The sequence below is a fragment of the Cervus elaphus genome, chromosome 14 (genome assembly GCF_910594005.1).
Source record: "Cervus elaphus chromosome 14, mCerEla1.1, whole genome shotgun sequence".
Classification (NCBI taxonomy): Eukaryota; Metazoa; Chordata; class Mammalia; order Artiodactyla; family Cervidae; genus Cervus; species Cervus elaphus.
In genome coordinates, this window is record NC_057828.1 from 80,445,346 (window position 1) to 80,459,334 (window position 13,989).

Here is a 13,989-nt window from a genome sequence, read left to right on the forward strand (position 1 = left end):
GCAGAGCTGTGATTCAGATAAACTTTATGGGACTTCAAAGCCTGTACTCTTTACCCCCAGCTTGTCCCATGGGGCGGTTTCTGAGTCCTGGAGGGCAGAGTGGGGTTTGGGAATTCCATCCACGTGGAGGGAGGGGGGAGCATCAGAGGTCCACATGAGGAGGCACAGGACTGATGTTCTCAGAAGGTGTCCTGGGGCCTCTGCGGGTCTGGGCCTGGATGGTGAGAAGGCTGACCCGCTGGGCCAAGGCCACGCAGCGGCAGGCTGGACTCGGGAGCCAGATTCCTGGGAGGTGGCCCCTCTGCTCTCTAAGCAGTGACTACCTCCCAGCTGGTCAGATGCAGCCAGACAGCTGGTCCAAACCCCAGTCCTGGGCTGCAGGTCCCCAGGCCCTGGGTTCTGGGGAGGACGAGGAGGCAGAAGACGCGTTCCTGCCACTCGCTGTGTAACTGATGACTCTGGAGGAGACGGAGCCCTTCTGGCCTCCAGGGGGGTGGCCCGGCTGAGAGGTGGGTGTGGCCGCGGCCACATGGGGCCCTTGCTGCGCTGTGGCTTCAGTCTCCCAGGCCCCTCCTCTCTGGGCCTGGGGGGCCCCACTGGGTCCTGCCACCTAGCCTATCACTGCCCACTGCTGCGGGGAGCCCAGGTCTGCAGGGGGTGCGTCGGCCCTCACCGTCGCCCCCTCCCCACGCAGCCTCTTTCTCTCTAGTCAGAGGGCATCCCCCCTGGGCCCCCAGGTCCATCCTCAGAGCCTCTGTGAGCGACCTCCCTCCCCCCACCTGGGACACTCGCCCTCGGAGTCCTGCTCAGCTGCCGCCCGGACCCCTGCTCTGAGCTCTGTTGGTGGCTTTCTGGCTGCACCAGGCTCCTGTCCAGCCCATGCTGTGTGCCCGTGGTCTGGGCTCTGCCGTGCCCTGCCTCTGCTCTCTCTCTCTGTCCTCAGTTTCCACACCCATAAGATGGGGTGACACCACCTACCCACCTGCCCTACAGACCTAGGAAGGTTAGATCCATGGAACGCCTGGTAAGCCAGAGGCTCCAAGCCTGCCTGTCTTCAAGGTCCAGTGAGACTCGTCTCCCACCAGAAGCCTCCTTCCATGTCCGCCGACCCGTGATTGGAGGCGGGCTGAGCCCAGGACCAAGCCACGGAGCCCCCTCTGCTCCAGGACTCACTCTAACTTTTCCTTCAATGTTTCTGAGTGATTTTGATGCTTTTTGGTTAACATGGTACAAGCTTATCATAAAAACCCAAATGGCACATAAATCTGCAAAGGAGAAAGTTGTAAATCACCCTAGATGCCACCACCCAGAAATGACCAACATGAATATTTGCTGAATGTCAGTCTTGACAGATCTCTAAGCCTAAATACAAATAAAATGGTAGACAGATGATAGACAAACAGAAATAATGGTGTAAGAATGGAGTCATATTACATGCTTTGGAAATATGAAAAGGTTAAGTTTATTTGGGGCTTAGATATGATAGAAAAAGAAAGCTGGAGGCATTATTTGACCTTAGATAAATGCTTCAGAACCACAAGAGACATCTGTACCTATAGGATCCCTCTATAGACAAGGAAATAAATTATTTTTGAAGCCATCTCAAAAGGCTGTAGCTGTTGGTCTTTCTGCATTAGGCTTTCATTGGAGTCAGTCAGTCAGTTCAGTAGCTCAGTCATGTCCGACTCTTTGCGACCCCGAGGACTGCAGCACACCAGGCCTCCCTGTCCATCTCCAACTCCTGGAGCTTGCTCAGACTTATGTCCATCGAGTTGGGGATGGCATCCAAGCATCTAACCATTTCACTGCAGACAGCATGCCAGTCCCCTGCATTCTGTCCTTCCCCCGCTCTCACACCCCGATCTTTGTCCTTTTACAGAGTTTTCATCTTGTTGGGGGTTTCAAGCGCCCCATTCCGCTCCGAGTGTAAATGGACGTACCGCTCACCACAAGCTCTTCTTGTCTGGGTTCCCGAGCTTGAATCAGTCCCACTTTTCTGCCTTTTCTTGTCGGATAGTGTTTTCAAGACAGGCTCGCACGTTTGAAGGCCCGTCTGCTGCCTTTAGGCTTCGGCCACGCTTTCTTTTCCTCCGTGTGCTGAGGGCATTTCTTCGTGGTCTCCTGGTGTTGGATATGGGGAAATCTGAGGCTACCCCGAGTCTCCTTCTTGTAGTGATTTGGGTTTTTTCTGCCTGGGCACCTGAAAAATTCTTCATGATTTGAAGTTTGGTAACCTAAGCAGGTTACACCTCTTTGTCAACCATTCTCTATTTTTCCTGGGATTATTCCTGGTGTCCTTTCTGCTGGTAAATTCAGTCCTTCCTTTAAGGGAAACTTTTCTGTACAGTGCCGCCCAAATATGTTTTCTGTTTCATTTGTATGGTTCTTTACTTTAGGGACATCATTCTTACATTAACTGATCTTTATTTATTTTTGTCTCTCTGAAGACTGCTTTTTCTCTCCCCTGTTGTCTGCGTTAATGCTGATGGTTTCTAGCCTCTCCTTCGAGCCCTTCTGTTTCCAGCCTTGTCTGTGGTGGTTCCCAATCATGTATTGGGTCAGTAATTGTCTCCGTCTCTCAGTCTGTCTTCCTGACAGACGGGTAGTTTTTCTCGAACAGCTCCAACCCCACCACTGTTTATTAAATGCCTACTCTGTGCCAGGCACGTTGTGTTAATCTTCCCACCGAATCCTCTCAAAGTTATCCTACAAGTTGGAGGACAGTTTCTTTTCAGAGATTGCAGAATCTCTTTCCGTCTCCTTCAGTCTTATCATCCAGTGTTCGAATACGGTGGTCACACCTTCTCTGACACAGGAAGCACTGGAGGACTCTGCTGCTGTCCCAGCTGGCTTAGGTTTCCTTCCAGGCCGACTCCCTGTCTGTCAGGCTCCTCCCCCGCCCCCCAGTCTCCCTCCTCCCCCGCCCCCCAGGCATGTTTGCAGAGTTGCTGCGCCATTTCTTTTCCACGTTGCTTATGCTGACACGGCGGCCCCGTCCACACCCTCTCTTAGCTGTGATGTACAGCGGATGAATCACACCTGTCCTGTATTGTTCCCCAGGTTGCCTCATGCATGTATATCTCACCCTCCTGCCTTGGGCGCCCCAGACAAGAGCTGCGCTCCCCGAGGGCCAGGCCGCAGAGGAGGCTGGAGAGCATGGGCTCTGGCGAGCCGGGTGGGGGCCGCACCAAGTTCTCAAGCCCCGAGAGACATCTTTATAGTCACAGGGGACTCTCCACAGAAGTTCTGGGAGCTTAGGAAAGATAAAACGAGAAAATGTGCTTAAATTACACAAGAGAAGTTGAGGTTACTCCAAAAACATAACTTGCTCAATTCCAAGAATCTGTCTGATGCTAATTTCACAGGAGCAGGGGTGGGGGGTGGAGGGGGGCAGTGGGGGGGGGAACAACCTTGAGTTTATATCTTCTGGGGAGGAAGTTTTGTTTTCCCATCTTCCCTGGTGCAGAGTTCGCTTGCGAAGCTTCCACACGTCACATCCACCCGGCTGGGTAGTTTTTCTCGAACAGCTCCAACCCCACCACTGTTTATTAAATGCCTACTCTGTGCCAGGCACGTTGTGTTAATCTTCCCACCGAATCCTCTCAAAGTTATCCTACAAGTTGGAGGACAGTTTCTTTTCAGAGACAAGAACATAATTTCAGAGACGTTAGGTGACTAGTCCAAAGGCACAGACAAGTGCCCTTCCCAGACGGGAACACGGACCACCCCGTACCCCCCAAGCCTGCCTCTAACCACCGCCTCCCAAGCCGGCCTCAGGAAGGGCGGGGAGAGCTGGCAGAGGCGCGGGAAACAGGATGGAGCTTGGAAGACAGAAGGCAAGAAGGTGTCCTGAGTGATGGGAGAGAAAGGATGACCAGTCAGAGACAGAAGGAACAGTCTGGGTCTGTCCCAAAGAACTGAAAGCAGGGACTCGAGCAGCCATGTGCACACACATTCACAGCAGCATCGCTCACATTAACCAAGCCAAGTGTGCACCGGCGGACCAGCAGAGAAGCACAGTGCGGCCCACCGCACAGAGAACATTATTCGGCTTTGAAAAGGACGGGAATTCTGCCACCTGCTACACATGGATGAACCTGGAAGACATTATGCTCGGTGAAATAAGCCAGACACAATGGTATGTGAACCACGAACTTCCAGATGTTCAAGCTGGATTTAGAAAAGGCAGAGGAATCAAAGATCAAATTGCCAACATCCATTGGATCATCAAAAAAGCAAGAAAAATCCAGAAAAACATCTACTTCTGTTTATTGATTACACCAAAGCCTTTGTGTAGATCACAACAAACTGTGGAAAATTCTTTAAGAGATGGGAATATCAGACCACCTTACCTGCCTCCTGAGAAATCTGTATGCAGCTCAGGAAGCAACAGTTAGAACTGAACACGGAACAGACTAGTTCCAAATTGGGAAAGGAGTATATCAAGTCTGTATATTGTCACCCTGCTTATTTAACTTATACCCAGAGTACATCATGGGAAATGCCGGGCTGGATGAAGCACAAACTGGAATCCAGTTTGCAGGAGAAATACCAATAACCTCAGATATGCAGATGACACTACCCTTATGGCAGAAAGTGAAGAAGAACTAAAGAGCCTCTTGAAGAAAGTGAAAGAGGAGAGTGAAAAAGCTGGCTTAAAACTCAACATTCAAAAAACTAAGATCATGGCATTCGGTCCCATCACCTCATGGCAAACAGATGGGGAAACAATGGAAAAAGTGAGAACCTTTATTTTCTTGGGCTCCAAACTCACTGCAGATGGTGACTGCAGCCAGGAAATTAAAAGACACTTGCTCCTTGGAAGAAAAGCTATGACCAACCTAGACAGCATATTAAAAAGCAGAGACAACACTTTGCCGACAAAGGTCCGTCTAGTCAAAGCTATGGTTTTTCCAGGAGTCATGTATGGATGTGAGGGTTGGACCATAAAGAAAGCTGAGCACTGAAGAACTGATGCTTTTGAACTGTGGTGTTGGAGAAGACTCTTGAGAGTCCCTTGGACTGCAAGGAGATCCAACCAGTCCATCTTAAAGGAAATCAGTCCTAAATATTCATCTGTAGGACTGATGCTGAAGCTGAAGCTCCTATACCTTGGTCACCTGATGCAAAGAACTGACTCATTTGAAAAGACCCTGATACTGGGAAAGATTGAAGGCAGGAGGAGAAGGGGACAACAGAGGATAGGATGGTCGGATGGCATCACCGACTCAATGGACATGAGTTTGAGTAAACTCTGGGAGTTGGTGATGGACAGGGAAGCCTGGCGTGCTGCAGTCTATGGGGTTGCAAAGAGTCAGACACTACTGAGTGACTGAACTGACCTGAGCAGGAGAGTATTGTGTTATTCCGCTTACATGACCGAGAACAGTCAGCTCGTGGAGACAAGCAGAAGAGCGGGCGCCCCGGGCTGGGTTGGGGCAGGGGGTTGTTTAGTGGGTGCAGCGCTTCTGTTTGGGAAGATGAGGCAGTTCTGGAGGTAGATGGTGGTGGTGGATGTAGGACAATGTGATGCCCTTAATGCCATTGAACTGTGCACTTAAAATCACTCAATTTTATGTTATGTGTATTTAATCACAATTTTTAAAATTAGCTGGATCTGTCATGTTCTTTAAAAACTCAGCCTCCTTAGCCTCACCGCAGACTTGGGTGGCTTCCTAAAGTGCGCCTTTTAAAAGAAGCACTCAAAAAATAAATAAAAAAATAAAAGAAGCACTCAGATGATTCCCATGCTCTCTAGTTTAAAGACCACTGGCCAGGACTTCCCTGGTGGTCCAGTGCTTAGGACTCCGAGTCTCCGATGCAGGGGGCCTGTGTTCGATCCCTGTTTGAGGAACTAAGATCTTGCATGCCGCACAGCGCAGCCAAAAAATAAAACAATAAGCAAAATAAAATTAGATTGTTATATTAAAAAAATACAATCACGGGCCAGAACAGAGGCCTGGTGGGCGAGACGTCATCGGCTCGAGGAGTGTATGGAAGTGACCTGTCTTCCCGAGGCTGGGGCTGTGCTGGGGGGATTCACTCTTCCCTCTGGCGCAAGACCCCCTTGTGGGCAGCCGGGTACCTCTGGGAGAAGCCTGGGGGCAGCAGCTCCAGGGATCCCTGGGGTGGGGGGACTAATGCTCCTCCACCCCTTGGCACCCCCGGCAGGGCTGTTCCCTTAGGACAGAGGCTCTCGGGAGGGGGAGGGCCCAGCAGGGCACCTGGTTCCTCTGCCATCACTGCAGACCCCCTGGTACTGTGACCGCCCACCCCTGGGTCCAGCGTGACTCACTGTCCACAGTTTCATCCATGGGGAAGCGTCCACAGAGCTCTCTGGGAGCGGGTGGGCACCAGTTGGCAGCGGAGGGCTGTGATCAGGTGAGCCGGAGCAAGTGGGGTCACCTGTTTGGGGGGGCTCTTTCACAGCCACGTTCCCCGTGGACCCAGCCCCTCCCCTGACAGAACAGCCCCCTCAGTTATCACAGGTCCCACACGGGAGGGCCAGACCAGGCCTCTGGAATCAGGGGCTGGGGGCCCCTTCCCTCCTCCCCTCTCTCCTCCGGGCCCTGCCCCACTCTCGGGCCTGCACCCAGGTTCTCTGCCTGCCAGGCAGCGCGGTTGACAAGTGGGTCCCCAGCACCCAGAGCACCCCCACCCCACTTTCAGGGTTCCTCTGCTTGGACCAGTCCACCACCCGTGAACAGGCTCCGGGACCCCCGGGAACTGGGAAGGGGGTCATCATCCCAGAAGTGGGAACAGGATGCTCCAAGAGCCACAACCCACACGCGACCCAGGACGCCACCCAGGAGGGCCCAAGGCTCTGCCGCCCCGCCCCCATCTCCAGACGCCCCCCAGTCCGTGTCTGTGCCAAGCTCTTCTGCCCAGAGAAGGCAGCACTGGGCAGAGCAGCGCAGACGCCAGCCAGTCCTCCAGGCGCCAGGTCCCCTCCTGCCCCCCAGCTTCTGTGGGAGGCGGCAGCGGGCTCCCACACCTCCCCTCACGGAGTCTGGCTCTCTCTCCCTCTCCTGCAGGTCCCCTGTGACTGGATGGACATAGAAGGGGACGATACAGAGATGCTCCCCACCAACAGGAGGAGGAGGACGGCCCTCCTGCGGCCTGGGGTCTCGGAGGCCTCAGGGGCCTGCCCTCCTCCCCCGCTAGCTGGCTCCAGGCGGGAGGAGGGACGAAGCGTCCGTTAAGGGTGGGAAGGCCCAGGGACTCCGGCCGGCCCCATGCAGGAACCCCTTTCCCTTCCCAGAGTCCTGTACAGGCCCCTTAGGAAAGCCCAGCGGTCCCCGTGGGGCCCCACCCACCCGGCAAAGGGCAGTAGATTGGGGGTCTGCAGGGGCGGCCCTGTGCACCCGCCTCCCCCCACCCCCACCCCACCCCACCCCCACCTCCACTCCCCCATACCCATCTCCCCTCCCCCCCAAACCCCCATCTTCACACTCCCACCCCCCACCCCCACCCTCCACTCCATCTCCCCTCCCCCCTCCTCCCCTCTCTGAACCCCCATCTCCACACCCCTCCCCCTGCCCTACCCCCTCCCCATCCCCCTCCTCCCACCCCGCCAGGGCCCCCCCTGCCCCTCCTCCCCAAGCTGCAGGCTGGCCGAGAGTGCTGACTGGTAGGTCCGGGGAGGCCACGGAGGCACACCCAGGTTGGGATGGAGTGTGTGTCACCACCAGGGCTGGGCCTCTTCAGGGCCAGGAGGGCTGGGGTGGGAGGGGGAGACGGTGCTGCACCCCCAGGAGCAGCCCCAGGGCCTTGCCTTGACACAGCGGGGGGCCTGCAAACCCAGGGCAAGGGCAGACCCCACTGCCCACCACCAGGAAGGTGCCCTCGGGCAGTCCTGGGGCGGCGGGAGCAGCCGTGACGCGGAGTTTCGATGCTGAGCTCATCACTCACCCAGAGACTGAGCGGACAAGGAGGGATTGTTGTGAGCCAGCCTCCTGCGACCTCACGTGGCGGGGCGCTCTGCACCGTCATCACAATCAGAAAGGAGGCTCCTGGCTTCCTGGGGTCGGGTCTAGACAATAAGGCAGCTTTCCTTTTTTTTTTTTGTGCATATTTAGCTATATTATGTAAACACTGCACATCTGCAAACCTAAAGCTCTGTACCTAGAAACAGACACCCAGGTCTTGGTCAGAGTGTCCCTCCCGAGCACGGGGCGGCTGTTCAGACAGGACGGGCGGGCCGTCCCGAGCCCCTCCACAGGGGCCGGTCTCTGGCCTGCAGCCGGCTCTGCATGGCCGGTAGGGTGAGTAATGCCCATCCCACTGTCAGACCCAAGCTGAAGGGAGAAGCAAGAATAGCACAAACAGCAATTAGGGTAATTGTTCTGTTGAGAGATGTTCGCAGCCTTCACCGCACGGGCGGAGGCCTTCTCCACGGGCAGCCTGGCGGGAGGAGGCCGCTGGGCCATCCCGGTGGCCACTCAGCCCGGGGCTCGCGGAGGGAGCAGGCCGATGCGAGGCAGGGTGGGGAAAGGGGGAGCCCCGCTGAGCGGTCTCTGAGCCTGCCCCCCCACCCCCTCACTCACTGGGGCTGCTTCCCCGCCCACTCCCCCACAAACCACATTGCCATGGCGACTGATCACGATCTCCGAGCACCTCCAGGCGGAAAGCTGTCTCCCAGGGGAAACGCTCCCCCCCACCCCCACCTGCCCAGGCCCCTCGCAGGCCCCCCAGCTGCTCCCAGGGGGCCCCGCCTCCAGGGAGAGCAGAGGGACCTCGGGAGCCCCGGTGGCCTGGCAGCTGGACTCCAGGATGAGGGAGTGGCCGCGGCAGCTCCCAGCTGTGCCCTCCACAAAGGGGACAGGGGACAGGACTCGCGAGGGTCTGCAGCCGGGCACCTGCTCTGCGGCCCCGCGCAGAGCCGTCCTGCTCTGTCTAACCCTCACAACAAGCCCGTCGGGGGGTGCTGTGACCCCCGTTTCACAGGGTTACCCACGGGGCCCCGCTGAGAGGAGACTTTGTCTCCCAATCACACTGTCGCGGTCTTCTAAAGACACAGCTGTGTGCTCTGGACGCGGCGGCCGACAAAGCACTCTCACACCAGCAGCCTGTCTCTTCTTCAAGCAGCGCCGGGGAGGACGGTGGCCGGGGGACCACGGCGTGCTGGCCGCGTCTCTGTCAGGCGGCCTGTCCTGAGACCCGTCCTCCAAGTGTGGTCTGAGCAGCAGCACTGTCAGAAACGCAGAGCCCCGGCCCGCCCCAGACCTGCTAAAGTGGAACCTGCGTCATAAGGAGATTCCCAGGGCATTCGACACACATTCAGATCTGAGAAGCTCTGGCTTAGGACCCCTGCCCCGACCCCTTCATTACACAGGCATGGAAGGAAGGAAGGAAATGAAATGAATGAAATGAAAGGAAACTGAAGCCCGGAGACGCAGTGACTTGTCCAAAGTCACACAGCAAGTCAGAGGCCAGGCCAGGCAGTTGGCGGGCAAGGACCCCCAGGGCAGGGCTCTTTCCCCCTAGAAACCCATCCTCCCCCCTCCCACCACCTCCCATTGCTTATCAAACTAAGCTGGTCAAGCCCAATCTGCCCATCTCTAAGCAGGTCCAGCAAATCCTGTAGGTATTTCTGAAAAAAAAGAAAAACTGCTTCCTGTTGAAGGCTGGTAGACTGTCCTACCATGAGGATGGACCGTCGGGACCAAGGACTTGGCCAGTATCGTGAACCAGTGACTGAACCGGAGCCCTGCTCCGGTTTCCTTCCCAGACACACGCCTCAGTTTACCCGTGTAAAAGGAGGCATCACGCATCCCAGGGCACGTGAGGCTGCGTAAGCTCTCGGGGTGACCGCCCCCTCAGAGACAGGGCCCCATTGTGTTTCCCGTCCGGCTTAATTGCGGCGGCATCCCGTCGCTGCTTGAAGACATCCCATTAAGCAGGGTGCATGAAGCCACCGGCCTCGTCCTCGGGGAGGGGGCGGCAGGGGCGGGGTGTGGAGACTGACTTCCCGCAGAGGTGCAGAGGTGTAGCTGGCCTCATAAATTCCTCCCTCCCGGGGAGGTGACGTCCCTGGATACTTTTCCCAGGGCTCTTGGAGCACATTCTTTTCTGGGGACGAGTGAAACCAAAGCTGGCTGGCAGAGGGGAGGGAGGCAGGCGGTAGGCCACTCAGGGCTGGGCAGGAGCGGCGGGCCCGTGTGAGGTGCTAGGCCACAGGGCCACACCATGCCAGGGCCCCCTCCCCTGGTTGCGGTCTCAGGCCGCGCCCACCCCCAGCCCCAGGGGTCTCCCCTGGGGAGGTCTCCCACCCTCACTGCGTCAGGCGACCCGGGGGCTGACCAAGAGGCCGACAGCTCAGGCCAGGTGACGGGGAGTGTTCAGGGTTCAAGTCTCTGTTTCCCAGGGCAGCCACACACGTTGGCACCCATCCGACGTCTTCACACCCGCAGGGCCCCGTCTCATGGTCTCGGGGCTCTGCAGCAGAACCCGACGCGTGGTCCAGCCTCCGGGGCCCAGACGTCCTCAGTGGTGGTGGCACGGCCACCCCTACTGCTGGCTCCATGCCCTTCTTCCCCGGATCCATCGCCCTCTGCCTCCTCCAGGAAGGACGCTGGTCATGGGCTTCAGGCCCACCCCCAACCCAGGGTGACCTCATCTTCTCCTCATCCTTCGCATGACTGTATCTGCAAGGACCCCTTCCCGACAAGGTCCCATCCCCAGGTGTGGGGGGCAGGATATGGACACATCCTTCAGGGGGTGCCCCAGCGCCCCCGCAATGACTGTGCTCTCCGGCAGCTCGGCCCACCCCAGACTGTCCTGTGCTGTGTCGGGGGGTGGGCGTGGAGGGAAGCCCCCCACTGAGGGCTGCAGGGATGACCTCAGAGGCTCAGCTCGGCCACTGAGTTCTGCAGTCATTCTCAGCCCCGGCTTCACAATGGGGGCACTAACAGGGTGACACTTTTCTCGGGACGGAACTGGACGGGCAGATCCCAGACCACTCTGGAGACTTAAGACCTAGACAGACAGCAAGCAGGGTCGCGAAGCCTTGTGCAAAAAGCAGAGGTGAACCACCACCACGCCAGCGGGTGCTCCCTCCCCCGAGGCCCCCAGGACATCCCCTCACGGGACTCCTCACGTGGACCGCACACTCACCTCCCACCGCCCTCGGCCCCCAGCATCCCGGTCCCAAAAGGCCGCAAACTTTACCGCCAAGCCACTGTGTCCACGCTCCCCAGCCCAAGTTCTGAGCTGAGGGCAGTGGGATGGGCAGGTGTGTCTGGCTTCAGTGGGGTTCAAAGTCACAGTTCCCAGGCCAGCGGGGAGGGGGCAGGATCCTCCGTGACAAGCCTCCCCGGCCTCCTGGGGGCAGAAGGCCAGCAAGGGCGGCCGTGCAGGGCGAGGAGAGGCCCCCTGGCCCCTCCAGAGCTTAGCGGCCAGCGCAGGGCAAAGGCCACAGATGGTGGTGTCAGAGGACCCCCCTTTCTCTCCGGCTCCTTGTAACAACGGGCCCCTAGCAGGGCCTCTGGGATGACAGCACCTCCTAGAAGGGGGGGGGGGGTGGGCAGATTGGTGCCCAAAGGGGCCACTGGCCACAGGATGTCCTAACAGGACACACCAACGGGACGTCCGAGCACTGCTTTCCCGAGGACTGACTTAAGGCTGCTGGTGACTGGATGCCTCACCGTGTGCTGGGGAAGGCGAGCTGTCCAGCTCGGGACGCCGTGGGGAGGGGGTGCCCGTGGGTTGGGGTGAGGGCCCAGTGTGACCAGGCTGACTGGGAGGAGGAGCAGCCGCCCCGCCTGGCAGAGGGGCCACGAATCACACCCCCGTGGTCCCCGACTCAGGCGGGGTCAGCAGGAGACGGCAGATCTTTGGAAGCAGCCTGAAGCCCAGCGCCCCATGGGGTCCAGGAGCCAGGGCACCCGGCCTGCTGGCCGTTGGGGCCCCTGATAAGAAAGCACTGGGTGGGTGTCCCAGCCAAGGCCGGGGGGCAATGCAGACAGGGGCTCCGCCCCCAGAGGGACTCAGCCCAGCCCCAGGCCCGAACAGCGTGGTTCCCCACCCCTGCCTGCTGCCCATCCGTGGCTGGCAGGCTGCCAGGAAGCAGCTCAGAGCAGAAACAGCGTGGGGTGCCAGCTGGCCTGGGTGTGGCCCCCTGTCTGGGGTGCGGACAGGTGACTCATCCTATTACCAGGAGGCTGTGAAGGCTGGGGCAGGTGGCTGTGGGACCCAGGGGAGCACAGAGCCCGCGGCGAGGGGGGGGCTCATACCTCAGCCCTGCCAGCTCCCACGCTCCCACGGCCTCCGAACGCCACAACTCTCCCAGCAAGGCTGCTCCCAGGCTCCCCATGGGCTCACCACTTGGCCCGCCCCCCACTGTCCCTCAAAGGGAGCCGTGGCCCGGCCTCTGGGGTGCAGGAGGCCTTTGCGAGGCGGGGTCCCGTCATCTCTGCCCTCAGACGCCTCCTCTGACAGATCCAGGGCTTGAGTAGATGGTCTCCGAGACCCCCTCCACCTGTGATGTTCTGAGGTCTCCAAAGTCAAAGACGCCAGAGTCAGGGCTGAGAGGACGGCTCCGGCAGAGAGGCAGGAGGGGAGAGGATGGAGCGGGGAGGGGAGGGGCGGCGGTGGCAGGCAGTGCAGGGGGCTCTGGGCGGGGGACTCTGGGCGGGTGGACAGGAGGCCTGCGGGAGGAGGGAAGGATGCTCTGCTTAGCGTTAAGCTCCTGCGGGGCAGCTGGCACGGGCCTAGACGGGCGGTAAACATTTTAAACGTGTTTATGGTTACTAGAAGCCTGTGAGCCAGGTGTGACTAACCCAACACAGGAGGAAACTGAGGCAGAGAGGTCAAGCGGCTGGTTCAAGGTCACACAGCCAGGAGTGGCTGCAAAGGCCTGGTCTTGTTCCCCAGGCCGCCTCCTGGGGAGCCGCTGGAGCCTGTGCTCTGGGGTCTTCGGCCCTGCAGGGGGCCATACGCCCCCGCCCCCTCCCCACCCCCACCCTGATCCTGAGGACCGGCCCCGACCGGAACCGAGTCCTGTCACAGGTTTGCAAAACAGCAGCGCTGGCCCGGGGCGGGCGCTGGGTTTGGCCGCGTGGGGAGGACAGAACTAGAATTTTGGGTTGGCAGCGGGGCGGGGCTGAGCAGATCCCGCGCTGACAGCAGCCAGTTGGGCCGGGCCGGCGGCGGCTGTTATTCATCACCCGCCCAGCCCCAGCCCGGCCACCGCCCCACCCCCCGCGCCCCGCTCCTCGCAGGGAGACCAGAGCGGCAGCTCCCGGAGAGTCCTGGGGAGTCGGGGCCGCGTGCACAGCCCGGCCTGGCCCTTGAGCCGGCCCCGCCCACCGCCTGGGACCCGCCCAGGCTCGCCGGCTCCGCAGGCCTCCGCTCCCCGCCCCTCTCGGCCGGAGCTGCCCCCCCGGCCCCTGCTGGTGGCGTGGACGACGGGACACAGTCGCGCCCGGTCCCGCCCGGCATCGGGGACCGGGTCCCCGGTCACGTGCTCCCGTCGTCCATCCAGGATCCCCGCGAAGGGCTTGGGGCGTGGCCTCTGCCGCCCCGGCCCCTCCGCTTCCACGTCCCCCTCGAGGGCAAAGGGCCGCTCTGTGGCCACTCGGACTCTCCAGGCGCGATGACCTGGGACAACGGGGCTGCGGGCATCCACACCTGGACTCGAGTCCAGGGTCTGTCCAGTCCTACCCTGGTCCCCTGAGGGCAGCGGGAGTCCAGAACCCTGCGAGGGGCCACCGCAGAGTTCGTTCCTTCACATCCTTGGGGGGACTCTTCTTGAGACTGGTCTTCCCCAAGATGACCGGGAAGGGCGGCCTGGCAGGGCACTCTGACTTCCCGGGGCGGGCTTCCCTCAGGAGGTGTGCAGTCAGGGTGCCCGTGTTCCCTGGAGGCCGGCAGGTGGGCCGGGGCCGCGTGCCTCCTGGGGGTACCCCCGACAGCAGGCGGTGAGAGGAGCACGAAGGTGCTGGGAGAAGTCAGCCTTTAGGAAAGCGAAGGCCGGGCCAGGGAGGCGGC